Source organism: Salvelinus fontinalis, chromosome 38, assembly GCF_029448725.1.
Source record: "Salvelinus fontinalis isolate EN_2023a chromosome 38, ASM2944872v1, whole genome shotgun sequence".
Classification (NCBI taxonomy): domain Eukaryota; kingdom Metazoa; phylum Chordata; class Actinopteri; order Salmoniformes; family Salmonidae; genus Salvelinus; species Salvelinus fontinalis.
This window is the reverse complement of record NC_074702.1, coordinates 14,933,474-14,955,328: the sequence shown is the minus strand read 5'-3', so window position 1 is coordinate 14,955,328 and position 21,855 is coordinate 14,933,474. Positions and strand designations below refer to the sequence as shown.

Genomic DNA, 21,855 nt, shown 5'->3' with positions numbered 1-21,855 from the left:
GATTCAGTTTGTCAACTAATCATCAAGCCCTTGATTTGTGAATCAGGTGAGTTAGTTCAGGGCTACAACAAAATTCTGAAACGTCTGGGGGTCCCTGGAGAGAGGTTTGAAAACCATTGGCGTGTAGGCTATAGCCCTGAACTGTGTCTAGCAATTCGACCAAGGCCATAGGCCAACATCAGCCTAACCTAATAGGTTTGGATCTGTTTAACCAGCCTGTTTAAAATACTCTCAGATGCTTTGAATAATAATATCATAATAATAAGTCATCTGAAATAATGTCTACATACTTGTTCCTATAGTTACTTAGGAACTACTTATAAAACAGTCATTTGATCGCTTAAATTAGGTGTCTTTGACTTCCTGTGTGTGGTAGCAGTGAAAGATAGTTGAGGCAGAGACAGACCAGACAGACTTTATGCTCAGCCCTGCATGATGCTGATGACAGTTTGTCTCTACGTTTACAGAAGACATGTCAGGGCACACACAGATCACACTTTCAGCTCCCTTCATTTGCTTGCACGCTAGCATGCACAAAACACACACACACACACTCTCTCTCTCTTTCTCTCTCTCACACACACCGCCACATGTCTCACGCTTTATTAAATGTGCTGGATACTTTTAATTACTTCACTGATCAGAATCGATCACATGCTAATGATAGTACAGAGGAGATTAAAAAAAAGCAGACTGCACATTATTAAGAGCATTGGGCCAGTAACCGGAAGGTTGCTGGTTCGAATCCCCAAGCCGGCAAGGTGGCAAAATCTGCCGTTCTTCCCTTGAGCAAGGTAGTTAACCCCCAAACAACAACTGCTCCCCGGGTGCTGAAGATGTGGATTAGGACAGCCCTCCGCACCTCTCTGATTCAGAGGGGTTGGGTTAAATGCGGAAGACACATTTCAGTTGAACGCATTCAGTTGTGCAGCTGACTAGGTATCCTCTTTCATCTTAAGAAGATTCCTTATACATTTACATTTCATTTACATTTAAGTCATTTAGCAGACGCTCTTATCCAGAGCGACTTACAAATTGGTGCATTCACCTTATGACATCCAGTGGAACAGCCACTTTACAATAGTGCATCTAAATCTTTTAAGGGGGGGGGGGGGGGGGGGCAGAAGGATTGCTTTATCCTAGGTATTCCTTGAAGAGGTGGGGTTTCAGGTGTCTCCGGAAGGTGGTGATTGACTCCGCTGTCCTGGCGTCGTGAGGGAGTTTGTTCCACCATTGGGGTGCCAGAGCAGCGAACAGTTTTGACTGGGCTGAGCGGGAACTGTACTTCCTCAGTGGTAGGGAGGCGAGCAGGCCAGAGGTGGATGAACGCAGTGCCCTTGTTTGGGTGTAGGGCCTGATCAGAGCCTGAAGGTACTGAGGTGCCGTTCCCCTCACAGCTCCGTAGGCAAGCACCATGGTCTTGTAGCGGATGCGAGCTTCAACTGGAAGCCAGTGGAGAGAGCGGAGGAGCGGGGTGACGTGAGAGAACTTGGGAAGGTTGAACACCAGACGGGCTGCGGCGTTCTGGATGAGTTGTAGGGGTTTGATGGCACAGGCAGGGAGCCCAGCCAACAGCGAGTTGCAGTAATCCAGACGGGAGATGACAAGTGCCTGGATTAGGACCTGCGCCGCTTCCTGTGTGAGGCAGGGTCGTACTCTGCGGATGTTGTAGAGCATGAACCTACAGGAACGGGCCACCGCCTTGATGTTAGTTGAGAACGACAGGGTGTTGTCCAGGATCACGCCAAGGTTCTTAGCGCTCTGGGAGGAGGACACAATGGAGTTGTCAACCGTGATGGCGAGATCATGGAACGGGCAGTCCTTCCCCGGGAGGAAGAGCAGCTCCGTCTTGCCGAGGTTCAGCTTGAGGTGGTGATCCGTCATCCACACTGATATGTCTGCCAGACATGCAGAGATGCGATTCGCCACCTGGTCATCAGAAGGGGGAAAGGAGAAGATTAATTGTGTGTCGTCTGCATAGCAATGATAGGAGAGACCATGTGAGGTTATGACAGAGCCAAGTGACTTGGTGTATAGCGAGAATAGGAGAGGGCCTAGAACAGAGCCCTGGGGGACACCAGTGGTGAGAGCGCGTGGTGAGGAGACAGATTCTCGCCACGCCACCTGGTAGGAGCGACCTGTCAGGTAGGACGCAATCCAAGCGTGGGCCGCGCCGGAGATGCCCAACTCGGAGAGGGTGGAGAGGAGGATCTGATGGTTCACAGTATCGAAGGCAGCCGATAGGTCTAGAAGGATGAGAGCAGAGGAGAGAGAGTTAGCTTTAGCAGTGCGGAGCGCCTCCGTGATACAGAGAAGAGCAGTCTCAGTTGAGTGACTAGTCTTGAAACCTGACTGATTTGGATCAAGAAGGTCATTCTGAGAGAGATAGCAGGAGAGCTGGCCAAGGACGGCACGTTCAAGAGTTTTGGAGAGAAAAGAAAGAAGGGATACTGGTCTGTAGTTGTTGACATCGGAGGGATCGAGTGTAGGTTTTTTCAGAAGGGGTGCAACTCTCGCTCTCTTGAAGACGGAAGGGACGTAGCCAGCGGTCAAGGATGAGTTGATGAGCGAGGTGAGGTAAGGGAGAAGGTCTCCGGAAATGGTCTGGAGAAGAGAGGAGGGGATAGGGTCAAGCGGGCAGGTTGTTGGGCGGCCGGCCGTCACAAGACGCGAGATTTCATCTGGAGAGAGAGGGGAGAAAGAGGTCAAAGCACAGGGTAGGGCAGTGTGAGCAGAACCAGCGGTGTCGTTTGACTTAGCAAACGAGGATCGGATGTCGTCGACCTTCTTTTCAAAATGGTTGACGAAGTCGTCTGCAGAGAGGGAGGAGGGGGGGGGAGGGGGAGGAGGATTCAGGAGGGAGGAGAAGGTGGCAAAGAGCTTCCTAGGGTTAGAGGCAGATGCTTGGAATTTAGAGTGGTAGAAAGTGGCTTTAGCAGCAGAGACAGAAGAGGAAAATGTAGAGAGGAGGGAGTGAAAGGATGCCAGGTCCGCAGGGAGGCGAGTTTTCCTCCATTTCCGCTCGGCTGCCCGGAGCCCTGTTCTGTGAGCTCGCAATGAGTCGTCGAGCCACGGAGCGGGAGGGGAGGACCGAGCCGGCCTGGAGGATAGGGGACATAGAGAGTCAAAGGATGCAGAAAGGGAGGAGAGGAGGGTTGAGGAGGCAGAATCAGGAGATAGGTTGGAGAAGGTTTGGGCAGAGGGAAGAGATGATAGGATGGAAAAGGAGAGAGTAGCGGGGGAGAGAGAGCGAAGGCTGGGACGGCGCGATACCATCCGAGTAGGGGCAGTGTGGGAAGTGTTGGATGAGAGCGAGAGGGAAAAGGATACAAGGTAGTGGTCGGAGACTTGGAGGGGAGTTGCAATGAGGTTAGTGGAAGAACAGCATCTAGTAAAGATGAGGTCAAGCGTATTGCCTGCCTTGTGAGTAGGGGGGGAAGGTGAGAGGGTGAGGTCAAAAGAGGAGAGGAGTGGAAAGAAAGAGGCAGAGAGGAATGAGTCAAAGGTAGACATGGGGAGGTTAAAGTCACCCAGAACTGTGAGAGGTGAGCCGTCCTCAGGAAAGGAGCTTATCAAGGCATCAAGCTCATTGATGAACTCTCCAAGGGAACCTGGAGGGCGATAAATGATAAGGATGTTAAGCTTGAAAGGGCTGGTAACTGTGACAGCATGGAATTCAAAGGAGGCGATAGACAGATGGGTAAGGGGAGAAAGAGAGAATGACCACTTGGGAGAGATGAGGATCCCGGTGCCACCACCCCGCTGACCAGAAGCTCTCGGGGTGTGCGAGAACATGTGGGCAGACGAAGAGAGAGCAGTAGGAGTAGCAGTGTTATCTGTGGTGAGCCATGTTTCCGTCAGTGCCAAGAAGTCGAGGGACTGGAGGGACGCATAGGCTGAGATGAGCTCTGCCTTGTTGACCGCGGATCGGCAGTTCCAGAGGCTACCGGAGACCTGGAACTCCACGTGGGTCGTGCGGGCTGGGACCACCAGGTTAGGGTGGGCGCGGCCACGCGGTGTGAAGCGTTTGTATGGTCTGTGCAGAGAGGAGAGAACAGGGATAGACAGACACATAGTTGACAGGCTACAGAAGAGGCTACGCTAAAGCAAAGGAGATTAGAATGACAAGTGGGCTACACGTCTCGAATGTTCAGAAAGTTAAGCTTACGTTGCAAAATAAAATAAAATAAAAGATCTGATTGACTAAAATGATATAGTACTGCTGGCTGGTGAAGTAGCCTGGCTAGCAGTGGCTGCGTTGTTGAAAGTGAAGCTGGCTAGGTGACCTCGACAATTTCTCTAAATTTCTCTAAACTACACAATTATCATGGATACAAGGACAGCAAGGACAGCAAGGACAGCAAAGACAACTAGCTAACACTACGCTAATTATCAGTGAAGACTTAAGCCAAAGCTTCTATTTAGGTACTGTAGTCAGGTCGTACCAATGTCATTATTACCATTCCATGTTACAGATGGCCATTTGAATCTCTTCCCTCATGGCTCGAGGGGTCAATTGATACTGATTCATGAACTCCTGTTGTACCTTGAGTTCTTTAGTCTTTGTCTGCGTCCAAATGCCACCCTTTATAGTGCACTCCTTTTGACCAGGGTACATATGGCTCTGGTCAGAAGTAGGGCAGTGTAGGCTTGCAATGGCGTCTCACACTCTCATATGCAGATTTATTCTGTCTGTTACTGTAATGATATTGCTGTGTCACTCCCATACAATGAGCTCAGTCCTCGCTCTCATGTAGGATATTCTCACATGTGATAGTGTCTGAAATCCCACCTTTCAGAGTTAACACTCCATTGAGTTTCACACAATAGCTTTCTGGGTAATTAAATTGGACTTTGACGAGGCTGTGCTGCAGAAAAATCTAGGTTTTAATCAGCCTCACTGTTCACAGAACAGGTCTGATGGTATCAACTCTGACTCAAATCTAGCTGCGGCTTTAAATGGTGTGAAATGGCTGTTCAACATCACTTTTAGCTGGAAGATTAAAATGTCTGTGCATGCTCTCCTGTGTTACATTCCTTACTGCTGCTTTGTACATGGTTGTTAGTTACCACTAACCCTTTGTGCTGGTGGAGGGCCCTGTAGGGTGACCATAGTAACATGCAAGTGATTATGTGTGTGTTCCCAGTTACCATCACACAGCATTCAACAGACACATGTCATACACACACCGTGATTAACGTTGCTATGACGTTGAGAGAGATAGTGGTAAAGACAGACCTTGCATTGTATTACAGGATTCTAGCAGCATTTAACTGTTTATGTAGTAGCAGTGACCCTGTGAGTCATTGTACTAAAACATCTGAAACATAGGAGTCTGTTTGCGGTGGTTGTGGCATACAGTAACGGGTCAAATACAAGTCACAAATACTTTCAATTATATACCTCAGATTTTGCAAAAGTGTTTGAGGTGTTTGACCCAAGTCTGTTTGGACTTCATCTCGGTTAACCTAGAGCCAAAATCTTGCGTAGGGAGATTAGTTTGGCCTATAGAAAAAAAACGTGAGTTGACTCCGGTCAGGCTGGTAATAATGTTGTGTCGTTTTACTGCTGCTGCTGTGTCCTCTGTATTAAGGCTTGGGGGGATTCCAAATGGCACCCTATTCTCTTCATAGTGCACTGCTTTTGATTCGAGCCCTATGGGCCCTGGTCAATAGTAGTGCACTTTAAAGGGAAAAGGTTGCCATATGAGACGGAGCCTTGGTGTTGTCTTAGAGGGGGTTGCTGTGGGTTTGTTCAGACTACCTGAAGCCAGCTTTCGTGTGGGAGTCAAAGAGATCAACCAGGAGAGCTCCAATGTGGGCCAACACAGTCACACATTTTTCTTTTGTGTGGAACAACACAGTCACACATGTTTCCACTGTGACTGTCATTAAGCTGCATGAGGAAGGACTGTACTGCACACACTCAAACCACACAGTGTGTCCTCCAGAGACAAAGAGAAGCATAGTGGCGGAAATGAGCTGAGCAAAAAATCCTGCTCAAAATAAGACGTTTAGCCTAGTCACTGAGAGGTTAAGACTACACAACACCTACAGTATGTGGAGCTAGGCTAACTGGGCTGTGGCTGTAGATATGGGGAGCTAGGCCAACTGGGCTGTGGCTGTAGATATGGGGACCTAGGCTAACTGGGCTGTGGCTGTAGATATGGGGAGCTAGGCTAACTGGGCTGTGGCTGTAGATATGGGGAGCTAGGCTAACTGGGCTGTGGCTGTAGATATGGGGACCTAGGCTAACTGGGCTGTGGCTGTAGAACTGTGGCTGTTGCTATGTCTCAGTGCCTTCCCTCCAGTTAGTAGAAAGCCACCTTGATAAGTTAATCCTGTGTGGAGGGATCCTGTGTGGATGGAGGGATGGGTTAGGGAGCGAGGGATGGATAGATACATGCGTCTTGGTTCTCCTGTGTGCTCCTGCCGGCTGACCTGCTTTCCTGCCTGCCTAATCTCTCTCTCTCTGCTGCCTGCTCAGTCCTCCCATCTGGATGGAGCAGGTGTGGTGTGTGTTTGTGTGGCACAAGTCTCTCCTCTCTCTCTTCTCTTCTCTCTCTCTGTATCTCTCTCCACTGACCCCTCCACACAGAGCAAGGGTCTTGGAGGCCAGAGGCTTTATTGGTTCAGTGACACACAAATCCTCAGCATATCTTCAAGTTTTTGGGCTTGAGATGGAGAGGGAGCGTGAGAGGGGGAGAGAAAGGGAGGGAGAGACAGACAGAGGGAGAGAGAGGTCACCTTGCTGTCTCATAGTGTCAGGGTCATTGTGTAAGACTGCCCCACTAGGTCAGTAGTTGACACCAGTTATATGTACGCTGACTGGGAGAAAACAAGACTAATGTCTACTGGGGGAAACCCCTGTTCAATACACAGCATAGCAGATCACAAAATCAATGTAATGTCTGCCCTGGTCTGTCCAGCAGAGTAGACAGCCTTCAGATAACCTCATAGCAGCACAGATATAGATAGTACAGTGGATGTGTGTCGTGGGTTTCACTAAACAGTTCATATTAATAGTCGTAAAGTTGGCAACTTGGCCTCATGCAGACCTCTGAATCTAATGTGTAATGAAATCCACTGTCACCTTGCCTTTTTGAGTTAACAGGGTGTGTATACTACTAGCAGTGTCTCTGTGAGCCCTGTACAGTGCAGTATAGCCTAGCAGTGTCTCTGTGAGCCCTATGCAGTACAGTGCAGTATAGCCTAGCAGTGTCTCTGTGAGCCCTGTACAGTGCAGTATAGCCTAGCAGTGTCTCTGTGAGCCCTATGCAGTACAGTGCAGTATAGCCTAGCAGTGTCTCTGTGAGCCCTATGCAGTACAGTGCAGTATAGCCTAGCAGTGTCTCTGTGAGCCCTATGCAGTACAGTGCAGTATAGCCTAGCAGTGTCTCTGTGAGCCCTGTACAGTGCAGTATAGCCTAGCAGTGTCTCTGTGAGCCCTATGCAGTACAGTGCAGTATAGCCTAGCAGTGTCTCTGTGAGCCCTGTACAGTGCAGTATAGCCTAGCAGTGTCTCTGTGAGCCCTATGCAGTACAGTGCAGTATAGCCTAGCAGTGTCTCTGTGAGCCCTGTACAGTACAGTGCAGTATAGCCTAGCAGTGTCTCTGTGAGCCCTATGCAGTACAGTGCAGTATAGCCTAGCAGTGTCTCTGTGAGCCCTGTACAGTGCAGTATAGCCTAGCAGTGTCTCTGTGAGCCCTATGCAGTACAGTGCAGTATAGCCTAGCAGTGTCTCTGTGAGCCCTGTACAGTGCAGTATAGCCTAGCAGTGTCTCTGTGAGCCCTATGCAGTACAGTGCAGTATAGCCTAGCAGTGTCTCTGTGAGCCCTGTACAGTACAGTGCAGTATAGCCTAGCAGTGTCTCTGTGAGCCCTGTACAGTGCAGTATAGCCTAGCAGTGTCTCTGTGAGCCCTGTACAGTGCAGTATAGCCTAGCAGTGTCTCTGTGAGCCCTATGCAGTACAGTGCAGTATAGCCTAGCAGTGTCTCTGTGAGCCCTGTACAGTGCAGTATAGCCTAGCAGTGTCTCTGTGAGCCCTGTACAGTGCAGTATAGCCTAGCAGTGTCTCTGTGAGCCCTATGCAGTACAGTGCAGTATAGCCTAGCAGTGTCTCTGTGAGCCCTGTGCAGTACAGTGCAGTATGGCCTATCAGTGTCTCTGTGAACCCTGTACAGTACAGTGCAGTATAGCCTAGCAGTGTCTCTGTGAGCCCTATGCAGTACAGTGCAGTATAGCCTAGCAGTGTCTCTGTGAGCCCTGTACAGTACAGTGCAGTATAGCCTAGCAGTGTCTCTGTGAGCCCTGTACAGTGCAGTATAGCCTAGCAGTGTCTCTGTGAGCCCTATGCAGTGCAGTATAGCCTAGCAGTGTCTCTGTGAGCCCTATGCAGTACAGTGCAGTATAGCCTAGCAGTGTCTCTGTGAGCCCTGTACAGTGCAGTATAGCCTAGCAGTGTCTCTGTGAGCCCTGTACAGTGCAGTATAGCCTAGCAGTGTCTCTGTGAGCCCTATGCAGTACAGTGCAGTATAGCCTAGCAGTGTCTCTGTGAGCCCTGTGCAGTACAGTGCAGTATGGCCTATCAGTGTCTCTGTGAACCCTGTACAGTACAGTGCAGTATAGCCTAGCAGTGTCTCTGTGAGCCCTATGCAGTACAGTGCAGTATAGCCTAGCAGTGTCTCTCTGAGCCCTGTGCAGTACAGTGCAGTATAGCCTAGCAGTGTCTCTGTGAGCCCTGTGCAGTACAGTGCAGTATAGCCTAGCAGTGTCTCTGTGAGCCCTGTGCAGTACAGTGCAGTATAGCCTAGCAGTGTCTCTGTGAGCCCTGTGCAGTACAGTGCAGTATAGCCTAGCAGTGTCTCTGTGAGCCCTGTGTTACTGAGTGTTACTGATAAGCTCAGGCTTGCAGGACTAATGAGCAGCGGTATGGACACCATGGATACGGTTGCTGTGCAGGGTGGAACTCACCGGGACGGTTTACTGCGAATGTGGGTCATTAGCAGCCGGGAGCAGAGCGCTAAAAACACACTCCTTATTGTGACAACACACAGAGACCGCACAGTTTGCCCACGTGCCACTCACCACGCAGCCCTCTGCTTGTCGGGGTGGGCACTCCAAACACAGTTCTTTAGTTGCAGTGCCGGCCTGCCAGGCCCTGTGGCTTTGTTTTCTACCTTCGCTTTCTTTCGTTGCTTCGACAATTTTTCATCTCCTTTGTTTTTTCTGTGTTGACCATCTGCTGGTTGAGGTGGGATGGCAGACAGACAGATGATGATTAACAGAGAGAAAAAAGCCTGCTGATGATAGATAGGCTAGGTGCCTATACAAACACTCCAGGGCCTAGGCCTGAGCCTGCCTGTCCTGAACACAACATTCCTCTTCATAGCCCTCTGCTATCTGCTCCGAGGGGCTTGCTCGTCTGTGTCTGTCTGTCTCTGTCTGTCCGTCCGTGAGTTATTGAGATGTGAACAGACAGAGAGGAAGGACTCCCCATCTCCTCAACCTTCCAGTATCATCATCACCTTCACTCGTCAGGAGTAGCCTACTTCTACTTTCCTCCAGTGACTGAAAGCTGGTTTATTTATACTCAACTCTTCCCCACTCTCCCCTCCCTTTCTTTTCTTCTTTCTCCTTCTCTTTTTTGACCCTCCTCCTGTTCCCCTTGTGTGATGGTGCCAGGACCCCTCTCTCTCCATAAAACTGCCTCGCATTCTCTCTGGCTCAGGGTTTCACTCAATAGGATGACCCTTAATCGTCCCATTGATCTACCTCCCTGTCTCCCCCCTCCTCCCTGTGTGGGTCTGTGTGTGACAGCCACAGTGGAGACCCAGACATAAGCTTAGCCCGGTCCAACAACAGAATGCTGGGGGTCAAGACCAGGTCAGGTCCAGAGTCATAGAAACTTTATCCCAAGTGCTGTACACAATGAGAATGTTTGAGGCTAGAGTTTCAGATCCATAACCCCACCCCCCATGTATTAATAAGGGTAATCGGGATAATATGGTCATGTTTGTATCCTCCCAGTCCCTCACTCACTCATGCAGGCCCTCTGTGGCCTACACTGCTCTACTGTCAATGACAGTCAACAGGGCATGTGAGCTGGTGAGAGAGAACAGTGGGCGGTTTAGCTTCTATCATCTCTCTTTCTATTTTCCCTTCTTGTCATGATACTCTGTCTGTTCTGTATGTCTGCTCCCTAGAGCTGATTGTTTCTGTCTTTCCAGATCCAAACGCAGCCAGGCCCCCCAGACACAATCAATTTCCTCCCTCCTTTTAGCAAAAACAGAGGAAATTACAGGCTTTTTCTCTCTTTCCCCTCCCTCCCTCCCTCCCTCCCTCCCTCCCTCCCTCCCTCCCATACTATATTTCTGTAAATAGAGAGCCCGTCTCATGTGCCGTCAGTGTTGTCCTTGTTCTCTGATTTTAATTATAGTCCCTGACACTTCAGACTGTGACACATGGGGAGAGTGAGGCTGTCTGGCAGATGGGTGGCTGGTGATAGTGTCTCTCTAATATTACCCTCCCCTCTTTCCTCATCTCTCCTCTCTTATCATCTCTCTGCTCTGCTCTCCTCCTCTCTCCTCATCTCCTCCTCTCTCCTCGTCTCATCACCCCTCCTCTCTCCTCCTCAAAGAGCTCGCCCAAAGTGTGTCATCACTTCACCTTTCTAATAAAAATGCCCTAAAATAGGGTTGTGTCACAAATAGAAGATTATAAACTGGGTGGTTCGAGCCCTGAATGCTGATTGGCTGACAGCCGTGGTATATCAGACCGTATGCCATGGGTATGACAGAACATTTATTTTTACTGCTCTAATTACGTTGTTATACAGTTCATAATAGCAATAAGGCACCTCAGGGGTTTGTGATATATGGCCAATATACCACGGCTAAGGGCTGTTCTTACGCACTACACAACGCAGAGTGCCTGGATACAGCCCTTAGCCGTGGTATATTGGCCATATACCACATCCCCTCGGGCCTTATTGCTTAATTAGACAATGGTTCGCTGGACTCTTTATCGATATCACGTCTTTCTCTGTAACTAGAGTAGTTCAAACTTTGTGTGCGGTGACAGCCCAGTGCCATGCCTAACTTCCTGACTGTGATGTAGCAGTCAGGCCCGCTGGCAGGGTTAACCTGGCCCCTCTATTTACGCTCTACACTGACTATACAAAACATTAACAACACCTGCTCTTTCCGTGTCATAGACTGACCAGGTGAATCCAGGTGAAGTTATGATCCCCTTATTGATGTCACTTAAATCCACTTTAATCAGTGTAGATGAAGGGGAGGAGACAGGTTAAAGAAGGATTTTAAAGCCATGAGACAATTGTGACATGGATTGTGTAAGTGTGCCATTCAGAGGGTGGATGGGTAAGAAAAAAGATTGAAGTGCCTTTGAAAGGGATATGATAGTAGGTGTCAGGCACACTGGTTTGTGTGAAGAACTGCAACGCTGATGGGTTTTTCACACTCAACAGTTTCCCGTGTGTATCAAGAATGGTCCACCACCCAAAGGACATCCAGCCAATTTGAAACAACTGTGGGATGCAATGGAGTCAACAAACGCTCTACGATATGGCCAAAATATCAAATCACGGGTATAAAAAAAAGTACAGTAATTTGATGGTATTTGATGTTTTTGAATAATAAAATCTCTAAACTTGCTGTATGAGTAGTGTGGCCCTAGAGTAGCAACACATACATTCTATGTGAATTTAATGAGTCTTTCTCCATTCTGATTGTTTAACACTGTTCAATTCAACTTCAACTGATAATCATTTTCAGCATTTTCATCAACTCAACATTAGGAAGGTGTTCCTAATGTTTAGTATACTCAGTGTATAATCTCTTTTTGTCTCTCTCTCTCTACTCATTCTCTTTCTATCTATTTCTCTCTATTTTGCTTTCTATTTCACTCTCTCTCTCTCTCTCTGTGTCTCAGTCTATACTCATACTTTTAGCAGTAATCATACAACATTCATGTCTGTCTGTGTAATAATGTCCCAACCAGTCAGCCGGTCTACCCAGCCAGAGGAATTTTATGTACCACAGAGCTTATCAGGCTAAAGCTACGGTGACGTTATCATCACCAGCAGCACCATGGAGGTCCCAGGGACCAGGGACGCTAGCTCTGCTCAGCCCAGATCCCCCGCTCCATCGCCAGGCAGAGATGCTTCTGCCCCCTGCTCTCTCCTGGGGCTCCAGCCCTCAGAATCAATCATTGATGTGGCAGAGAGAGTGCAGGACAGGGGACTGGGGAGTGGAGAACAGCTCCTTGCCCAGACCCTTGCTTGATGGCAGACTCCAGGCTGCATGGCAGCACTGGTTTGTAGAAGGCTTTTTAGGCTGCCGATGATAAATATGGAAAAGTCCACATTTTAGGCTGCTGTCACTATGTATTTGCTATAATCTGATGGTTAAATGGCTGACTGTATGTTGCGTCATCTTTGTTGTCATAGTCAGGTTGGTTGTCTCTGCTTGGCTGTCCTGTCCAGCGTGTTAGGGTCCTGGTGACATACAAGTCAAATCGAATCAAAGTTTATTTGTCACACTTCGTAAACAACAGGTGTAGACTAACAATGAAAAGCTTACTTATGGTTCCTTTTCCAACAATGCAGAGTTAAAGAGAAAAAGAGATCAAATAAATAATTGAAATAGTGACAATAGCGCTGAGAGGGGAAGGAAGTTCTCAGGCCAGGCCCCACGCACCATCCCATTTAGAGCTAGCCTGCCGATCCATAAAATGATAAGGTAGGTTGTAATAATAATGTAATACATACATGGGATTTAATAAGATTGAGGCTGGGGGCTAGATGGGATAGATGCTGACGCAGGCCTTTGGTTTGATTTATAGGAGATCCTGAGATAAGGAAGGGGTTCCTAATTTGAACAGAGCATGATGTACCTAATGCTATTTGTTGCTGCTGTACCAAATATTTGAATATTTGAATATCGGAATGGACATTAGTATTTGTTTACTTGGGAGAGTATTCACTTAACGGCTTTGTCGAAAATTAAATACAATGATCTATGTGACATTGCTGCATAGCCTACAAGCATAGACCATCTCCTCCTCTACTCCCCTTCTCCTCTCATCTCCTCCTCTACTCCCCTTCTCCTCTCGTCTCCTCCTCTACTCCCCTTCTCCTCTCATCTCCTCCTCTACTCCCCATCTCCTCCTCTACTCCCCATCTCCTCCTCTACTCCCCATCTCCTCCTCTACTCCCCATCTCCTCCTCTACTCCCCATCTCCTCCTCTACTCCCCATCTCCTCCTCTACTCCCCATCTCCTCCTCTCATCTCCTCCTCTCATCTCCTCCTCTACTCCCCATCTCCTCCTCTCATCTCCTCCTCTACTCCCCATCTCCTCCTCTACTCCCCATCTCCTCCTCTCATCTCCTCCTCTACTCCCCATCTCCTCCTCTACTCCCCATCTCCTCTCATCTCCTCCTCTACTCCCCATCTCCTCTCATCTCCTCCTCTACTCCCCATCTCCTCTCATCTCCTCCTCTACTCCCCATCTCCTCCTCTCATCTCCTCCTCTACTCCCCATCTCCTCCTCTCATCTCCTCCTCTACTCCCCATCTCCTCCTCTCATCTCCTCCTCTACTCCCCATCTCCTCCTCTCATCTCCTCCTCTACTCCCCATCTCCTCCTCTCATCTCCTCCTCTACTCCCCATCTCCTCCTCTCATCTCCTCCTCTACTCCCCATCTCCTCCTCTCATCTCCTCCTCTACTCCCCATCTCCTCCTCTCATCTCCTCATCTCCTCCTCTACTCCCCATCTCCTCCTCTCATCTCCTCCTCTACTCCCCATCTCCTCCTCTCATCTCCTCCTCTACTCCTCATCTCCTCCTCTACTCCCCATCTCCTCATCTCTTCCTCTACTCCCCATCTCCTCCTTTACTCCCCATCTCCTCCTCTCATCTCCTCCTCTACTCCCCATCTCCTCCTCTACTCCCCATCTCCTCCTCTACTCCTCATCTCCTCCTCTCATCTCCTCCTCTACTCCCCATCTCCTCCTCTCATCTCCTCTTCTACTCCACATATCCTCCTCTCATCTCCTCCTCTACTTCCCATCTCCTCTACTCCCCATCTCCTCCTCTACTCCCCATCTCCTCCTTTCATCTCCTCCTCTCATCTCCTCCTCTGCTACCCATCTCCTCCTCTCATCTCCTCCTCTGCTACCCATCTCCTCCTCTCATCTCCTCCTCTACTTCCCATCTCCTCCTCTCATCTCCTCCTCTGCTACCCATCTCCTCCTCTACTCCCCATCTCCTCCTCTCATCTCCTCCTCTACTTCCCATCTCCTCCTCTCATCTCCTCCTCTACTTCCCATCTCCTCCTCTACTCCCCATCTCCTCCTTTCATCTCCTCCTCTCATCTCCTCCTCTGCTACCCATCTCCTCCTCTCATCTCCTCCTCTGCTACCCATCTCCTCCTCTCATCTCCTCCTCTACTCCCCATCTCCTCCTCTACTCCCCATCTCCTCCTCTACTCCCCATCTCCTCCTCTACTCCCCATCTCCTCCTCTCATCTCCTCCTCTACTCCCCATCTCCTCCTCTACTCCCCATCTCCTCCTCTACTCCCCATCTCCTCCTCTACTCCCCATCTCCTCCTCTCATCTCCTCCTCTGCTACCCATCTCCTCCTCTCATCTCCTCCTCTGCTACCCATCTCCTCCTCTCATCTCCTCCTCTACTCCCCATCTCCTCCTCTCATCTCCTCCTCTACTTCCCATCTCCTCCTCTCATCTCCTCCTCTACTCCCCATCTCCTCCTCTACTCCCCATCTCCTCCTCTACTCCCCATCTCCTCCTCTACTCCCCATCTCCTCCTCTCATCTCCTCCTCTACTCCCCATCTCCTCCTCTACTCCCCATCTCCTCCTCTACTCCCCATCTCCTCCTCTACTCCCCATCTCCTCCTCTCATCTCCTCCTCTGCTACCCATCTCCTCCTCTCATCTCCTCCTCTGCTACCCATCTCCTCCTCTCATCTCCTCCTCTACTCCCCATCTCCTCCTCTCATCTCCTCCTCTACTTCCCATCTCCTCCTCTACTCCCCATCTCCTCCTCTCATCTCCTCCTCTACTCCCCATCTCCTCCTCTCATCTCCTCCTCTGCTACCCATCTCCTCCTCTCATCTCCTCCTCTGCTACCCATCTCCTCCTCTCATCTCCTCCTCTACTCCCCATCTCCTCCTCTCATCTCCTCCTCTACTTCCCATCTCCTCCTCTCATCTCCTCCTCTACTCCCCATCTCCTCCTCTCATCTCCTCCTCTACTCCCCATCTCCTCCTCTCATCTCCTCCTCTACTCCTCATCTCCTCCTCTCATCTCCTCCTCTACTCCCCATCTCCTCCTCTCATCTCCTCCTCTACTCCCCATCTCCTCCTCTCATCTCCTCCTCTACTCCCCATCTCCTCCTCTACTCCCCATCTCCTCCTCTCATCTCCTCCTCTACTCCTCATCTCCTCCTCTCATCTCCTCCTCTACTCCCCATCTCCTCCTCTCATCTCCTCCTCTACTCCCCATCTCCTCCTCTCATCTCCTCCTCTACTCCTCATCTCCTCCTCTCATCTCCTCCTCTACTCCCCATCTCCTCCTCTCATCTCCTCCTCTGCTACCCATCTCCTCCTCTCATCTCCTCCTCTACTCCTCATCTCCTCCTCTCATCTCCTCCTCTACTCCCCATCTCCTCCTCTCATCTCCTCCTCTACTCCCCATCTCCTCCTCTACTCCCCATCTACTCCCCATCTCCTCCTCTACTCCCCATCTCCTCCTCTCATCTCCTCCTCTACTCCCCATCTCCTCCTCTCATCTCCTCCTCTACTTCCCATCTCCTCCTCTACTCCCCATCTCCTCCTCTACTCCCCATCTCCTCCTCTCATCTCCTCCTCTACTCCTCCTCTCCTCATCATCTCCTCTCCTTATCTGGCTGTTGCTAATGGTGCTGGCCTCTCTCCTCTTCCCATGGGACTGACTGACTGGGAGAACATTTGCTTGGGGATGTTTTTTACTTTCCACTTTTTGTTTTCTGTTCTGTTCCTTTACTTGTATTTGACCAAATATGATATTGAGATCAATGTTTTAGTAACCTCGACTAAGAATGTGTATAAAAGAAGGGACAGGGGGGTCTTCCTTATTACCAGTCTGTATGGGCTCGATCATGCTGACTTGTGAACGTCATCACCCTTAAGACCATGCATAACAACTCTGTCTTTTATTTTATTACTTTATGATCATGCTGATTATCTTGACTATGTAAAGTGACTTTGGGTGTCTTGAAAACCCACTGATTGTCAAACTGTCACCTCATGTTATTGCTCTGATGATGTCACTAACTCTAGTGTGTTTATCAAGATAAAGTTTCCACCTCAGCTCTCCACCATTCCTCCATAGTCATTCCTTCAATTAAATGTCCCTCTCTCTCAACATTCACTTATAATTTAATTTAATTCCAGTCAATTAAACAACACCGTGATCAGAGAATGAATGTTTTTTATATGCAGCATGACGCAAATCGAAATACCCAGATAAAAGATGTAGACTAGCTGCCAAAGCTATGTTATGTTGTGCAACCTTTCTCTGCAGGAGAGGAGAGAATTCTACCAACAGTCTGCTCTCACTTCTCTCTTTCCCTCTCTCTCACTTTCTCTCTCTCGCTCTCTCTCTCGCTCTCTCTCTCGCTCTCTCTCTCGCTCTCTCTCTCGCTCTCTCTCTCTCTCATTTCTCTCTCTCACTTCTCTCTCTCTCTCTCACTTCTCACACTCTCTCTCTCTCGCTCTCTCTCTCTCACACTCTCTCGCTCTCTCTCTCTCTCTCTCTCGCTCTCTCTCTCACTTCTCTCTCTCACTTCTCTCTCTCACTTCTCTCTCTCTCTATCTCTCTCACTTCTCTCTCTCTATCTCTCTCACTTCTCTCTCTTTCTCGCTTTCTCTCTCTCTTTCTCGCTCTCTCTCTCTCGCTCTCTCGCTCTCTCTCTCTCGCTCTCTCTCGCTCTCTCTCGCTCTCTCTCTCTCTCACCTCTCTCTCTCTCTATCGCTCTCTCACTTCTCTATCTCTCTCTCTCTCTCTCTCTCACTTCTCGCTCTCTCTCTCTCTCACACTCTCTCTCTCTCACACTCACACATAGACACAGATGTTGAGACAAGATGAACATGATTACCAGTACAATTGAGCTCATTATTCCCCTTCCCAGACAGCAGGCTTTCTGACAGTTACAGTCTACTGCGTGGTAGCTGGCTTGTAGGCCTATACAGTTCATGCCAGTGGATTATCTTCAGATCTGTACATCTAGCTGTACCCCCTGCAGAGTTGAGTTAGGCTTGACGTAGGTTGTTGCCTGTAGGAGTACTGTGGTCTGTGTGTGTTGGTGTAAGACGTGTGAGTTGCTGTTCTCTGGCATCTTGGTCCTGGATCTAGCCCTGGCCTGCTCTGTGTTGATGTGGTCATTGGTTAATATGCAGCTGCTCCTGTGGCCATGGTTTACAGTAAATAACCCAGAAACACAGAGAGGACACACACACAGACACCCACGCTGGCACACACACACACACTTACACACACACACACACAACACAGACACCCACGCTGGCGCACGCACACACACTTACACACACACACACAGACACCCACGCTGGCACACACACACACACACTTACACACACACACACACACACAACACAGACACTCATCCTGGCACACACACACACACAGTCACAAATACACACAGACACCCACACAGGCACACCCACGCAGGCACGCACACACACACACACACACACACACACACACACACACACACACACAAAGGACAGTCATTAGATCGGAGTGTGTTACCTTTAACACCAAGCAAGCAGCCGTGTTGGGTTGGTATTACGCTGCATGTGGTCAGACAGATAGATAGCTTCTCACGTGAAGGCTGGAGATGTCAGGTGAACAGTCATACAGACAGACTAAACACGTAGTAGGAGATGGTCTGCGTCCCCTTTAGATGATCTGTATGGACTCAGTACATCCGGAGTCCAGACTGGCTGGAACCCTAATCCCTACAGCTGGCTAGACAGGCTGGACCTGACCCCTAGTCCCTACAGCTGGCCAGACAGGCTGGACCTGACTCCTAGTCCCTACAGCTGGCCAGACAGGCTGGACCTGACCCCTAGTCCCTACAGCTGGCTAGACAGGCTGGACCTGACCCCTAGTCCCTACAGCTGGCCAGACAGGCTGGACCTGACCCCTAGTCCCTACAGCTGGCTAGACAGGCTGGACCTGACCACTAGTCCCTACAGCTGGCTAGACAGGCTGGACCTGACCCCTAGTCCCTACAGCTGGCCAGACAGGCTGGACCTGACCCCTAGTCCCTACAGCTGGCTAGACAGACTGGACCTGACCCCTAGTCCCTACAGCTGGCTAGACAGGCTGGACCTGACCCCTAGTCCCTACAGCTGGCTAGACAGGCTGGACCTGACCCCTAGTCCCTACAGCTGGCTAGACAGGCTGGACCTGACCCCTAGTCCCTACAGCTGGCTAGACAGGCTGGACCTGACCCCTAGTCCCTACAGCTGGCTAGACAGGCTGGACCTGACCCCTAGTCCCTACAGCTGGCCAGACAGGCTGGACCTGACCCCTAGTCCCTACAGCTGGCTAGACAGGCTGGACCTGACCCCTAGTCCCTACAGCTGGCTAGACAGGCTGGACCTGACCCCTAGTCCCTACAGCTGGCCAGACAGGCTGGACCTGACCCCTAGTCCCTACAGCTGGCTAGACAGGCTGGACCTGACCCCTATTCCCTACAGCTGGCTAGACAGGCTGGACCTGACCCCTAGTCCCTACAGCTGGCCAGACAGGCTGGACCTGACCCCTAGTCCCTACAGCTGGCTAGACAGGCTGGACCTGACCCCTAGTCCGTACAGCTGGCCAGACAGGCTGGACCTGACCCCTAGTCCCTACAGCTGGCTAGACAGGCTGGACCTGACCCCTAGTCTCTACAGCTGGCTAGACAGGCTGGACCTGACCCCTAGTCCCTACAGCTGGCCAGACAGGCTGGACCTGACCCCTAGTCCCTACAGCTGGCTAGACAGGCTGGACCTGACCCCTAGTCTCTACAGCTGGCTAGACAGGCTGGACCTGACCCCTAGTCCCTACAGCTGGCTAGACAGGCTGGACCTGACCCCTAGTCCCTACAGCTGGCCAGACAGGCTGGACCTGACCCCTAGTCCCTAAAGCTGGCTAGACAGGCTGGACCTGACCCCTAGTCCCTACAGCTGGCCAGACAGGCTGGACCTGACCCCTAGTCCCTACAGCTGGCTAGACAGGCTGGACCTGACCCCTAGTCCCTACAGCTGGCCAGACAGGCTGGACCTGACCCCTAGTCCCTACAGCTGGCCAGACAGGCTGGACCTGACCCCTAGTCCCTACAGCTGGCTAGACAGGCTGGACCTGACCCCTAGTCCCTACAGCTGGCTAGACAGGCTGGACCTGACCCCTAGTCCCTACAGCTGGCTAGACAGGCTGGACCTGACCCCTAGTCCCTACAGCTGGCTAGACAGGCTGGACCTGACCCCTAGTCTCTACAGCTGGCTAGACAGGCTGGACCTGACCCCTAGTCCCTACAGCTGGCCAGACAGGCTGGACCTGACCCCTAGTCCCTACAGCTGGCCAGACAGGCTGGACCTGACCCCTAGTCCCTACAGCTGGCTAGACAGGCTGGACCTGACCCCTAGTCCCTACAGCTGGCCAGACAGGCTGGACCTGACCCCTAGTCCCTACAGCTGGCCAGACAGGCTGGACCTGACCCCTAGTCCCTACAGCTGGCCAGACAGGCTGGACCTGACCCCTAGTCCCTACAGCTGGCCAGACAGGCTGGACCTGACCCCTAGTCCCTACAGCTGGCTAGACAGGCTGGACCTGACCCCTAGTCCCTACAGCTGGCTAGACAGGCTGGACCTGACCCCTAGTCCCTACAGCTGGCTAGACAGGCTGGACCTGACCCCTAGTCCCGACAGCTGGCTAGACAGGCTGGACCTGACCCCTAGTCCCTACAGCTGGCTAGACAGGCTGGACCTGACCCCTAGTCCCTACAGCTGGCTAGACAGGCTGGATCTGACCCCTAGTTCCTACAGCTGGCCAGACAGGCTGGATCTGACCCCTAGTCCCTACAGCTGGCTAGACAGGCTGGATCTGACCCCTAGTCCCTACAGCTGGCCAGACAGGCTGGACCTGACCCCTAGTCCCTACAGCTGGCTAGACAGGCTGGACCTGACCCCTAGTCCCTACAGCTGGCCAGACAGGCTGGATCTGACCCCTAGTCCCTACAGCTGGCTAGACAGGCTGGACCTGACCCCTAGTCCCTACAGCTGGCCAGACAGGCTGGACCTGACCCCTAGTCCCTACAGCTGGCTAGACAGGCTGGACCTGACCCCTAGTCCCTAAAGCTGGCCAGACAGGCTGGACCTGACCCCTAGTCCCTACAGCTGGCTAGACAGGCTGGACCTGACCCCTAGTCCCTACAGCTGGCCAGACAGGCTGGACCTGACCCCTAGTCCCTACAGCTGGCTAGACAGGCTGGACCTGACCCCTAGTCCCTACAGCTGGCCAGACTGGCTGGACCCCTAGTCCCTACAGCTGGCTAGACAGGCTGGACCTGACCCCTAGTCCCTACAGCTGGCTAGACAGGCTGGACCTGACCCCTAGTCCCTACAGCTGGCTAGACAGGCTGGACCTGACCCCTAGTCCCTACAGCTGGCCAGACAGGCTGGACCTGACCCCTAGTCCCTACAGCTGGCTAGACAGGCTGGACCTGACCCCTAGTCCCTACAGCTGGCTAGACAGGCTGGACCTGACCCCTAGTCCCTACAGCTGGCCAGACAGGCTGGACCTGACCCCTAGTCCCTACAGCTGGCCAGACAGGCTGGACCTGACCCCTAGTCCCTACAGCTGGCTAGACAGGCTGGACCTGACCCCTAGTCCCTACAGCTGCCCAGACAGGCTGGACCTGACCCCTAGTCCCTACAGCTGGCTAGACAGGCTGGACCTGACCCCTAGTCCCTACAGCTGGCCAGACAGGCTGGACCTGACCCCTAGTCCCTACAGCTGGCTAGACAGGCTGGACCTGACCCCTAGTCCCTACAGCTGGCTAGACAGGCTGGACCTGACCCCTAGTCCCTACAGCTGGCTAGACAGGCTGGACCTGACCCCTAGTCCCTAAAGCTGGCCAGACAGGCTGGACCTGACCCCTAGTCCCTACAGCTGGCTAGACAGGCTGGATCTGACCCCTAGTCCCTACAGCTGGCCAGACAGCCTGGACCTGACCCCTAGTCCCTACAGCTGGCTAGACAGGCTGGACCTGACCCCTAGTCTCTACAGCTGGCCAGACAGGCTGGACCTGACCCCTAGTCCCTACAGCTGGCTAGACAGGCTGGACCTGACCCCTAGTCCCTACAGCTGGCTAGACAGGCTGGACCTGACCCCTAGTCCCTACAGCTGGCTATACAGGCTGGACCTGACCCCTAGTCCCTACAGCTGGCCAGACAGGCTGGACCTGACCCCTAGTCCCTACAGCTGGCCAGACAGGCTGGACCTGACCCCTAGTCCCTACAGCTGGCCAGACAGGCTGGACCTGACCCCTAGTCCCTACAGCTGGCCAGACAGACTGGACCTGACCCCTAGTCCCTACAGCTGGCCAGACAGGCTGGACCTGAGCCCTAGTCCCTACAGCTGGCCAGACAGGCCGTGCTACAGTCCCACTGTGCCACATTCTGCCCTATAGGCCTAGTTGGAAGACATACCATGCTAGCAACACCTCCCTACTCTGTGTGCCCTATAGTGAGCACAGACACAGAG

General features: G+C 51.6%; 1 protein-coding gene across 1 annotated transcript in view; it reads left to right on the top strand.

Annotated features, from left to right (window-relative positions):
* The window catches only part of LOC129838116 (E3 ubiquitin-protein ligase znrf2-like), an 83,326-nt gene that overhangs the window by 27,418 nt on the left and 34,053 nt on the right, over positions 1-21,855 (top strand). The window lies entirely within an intron of this gene.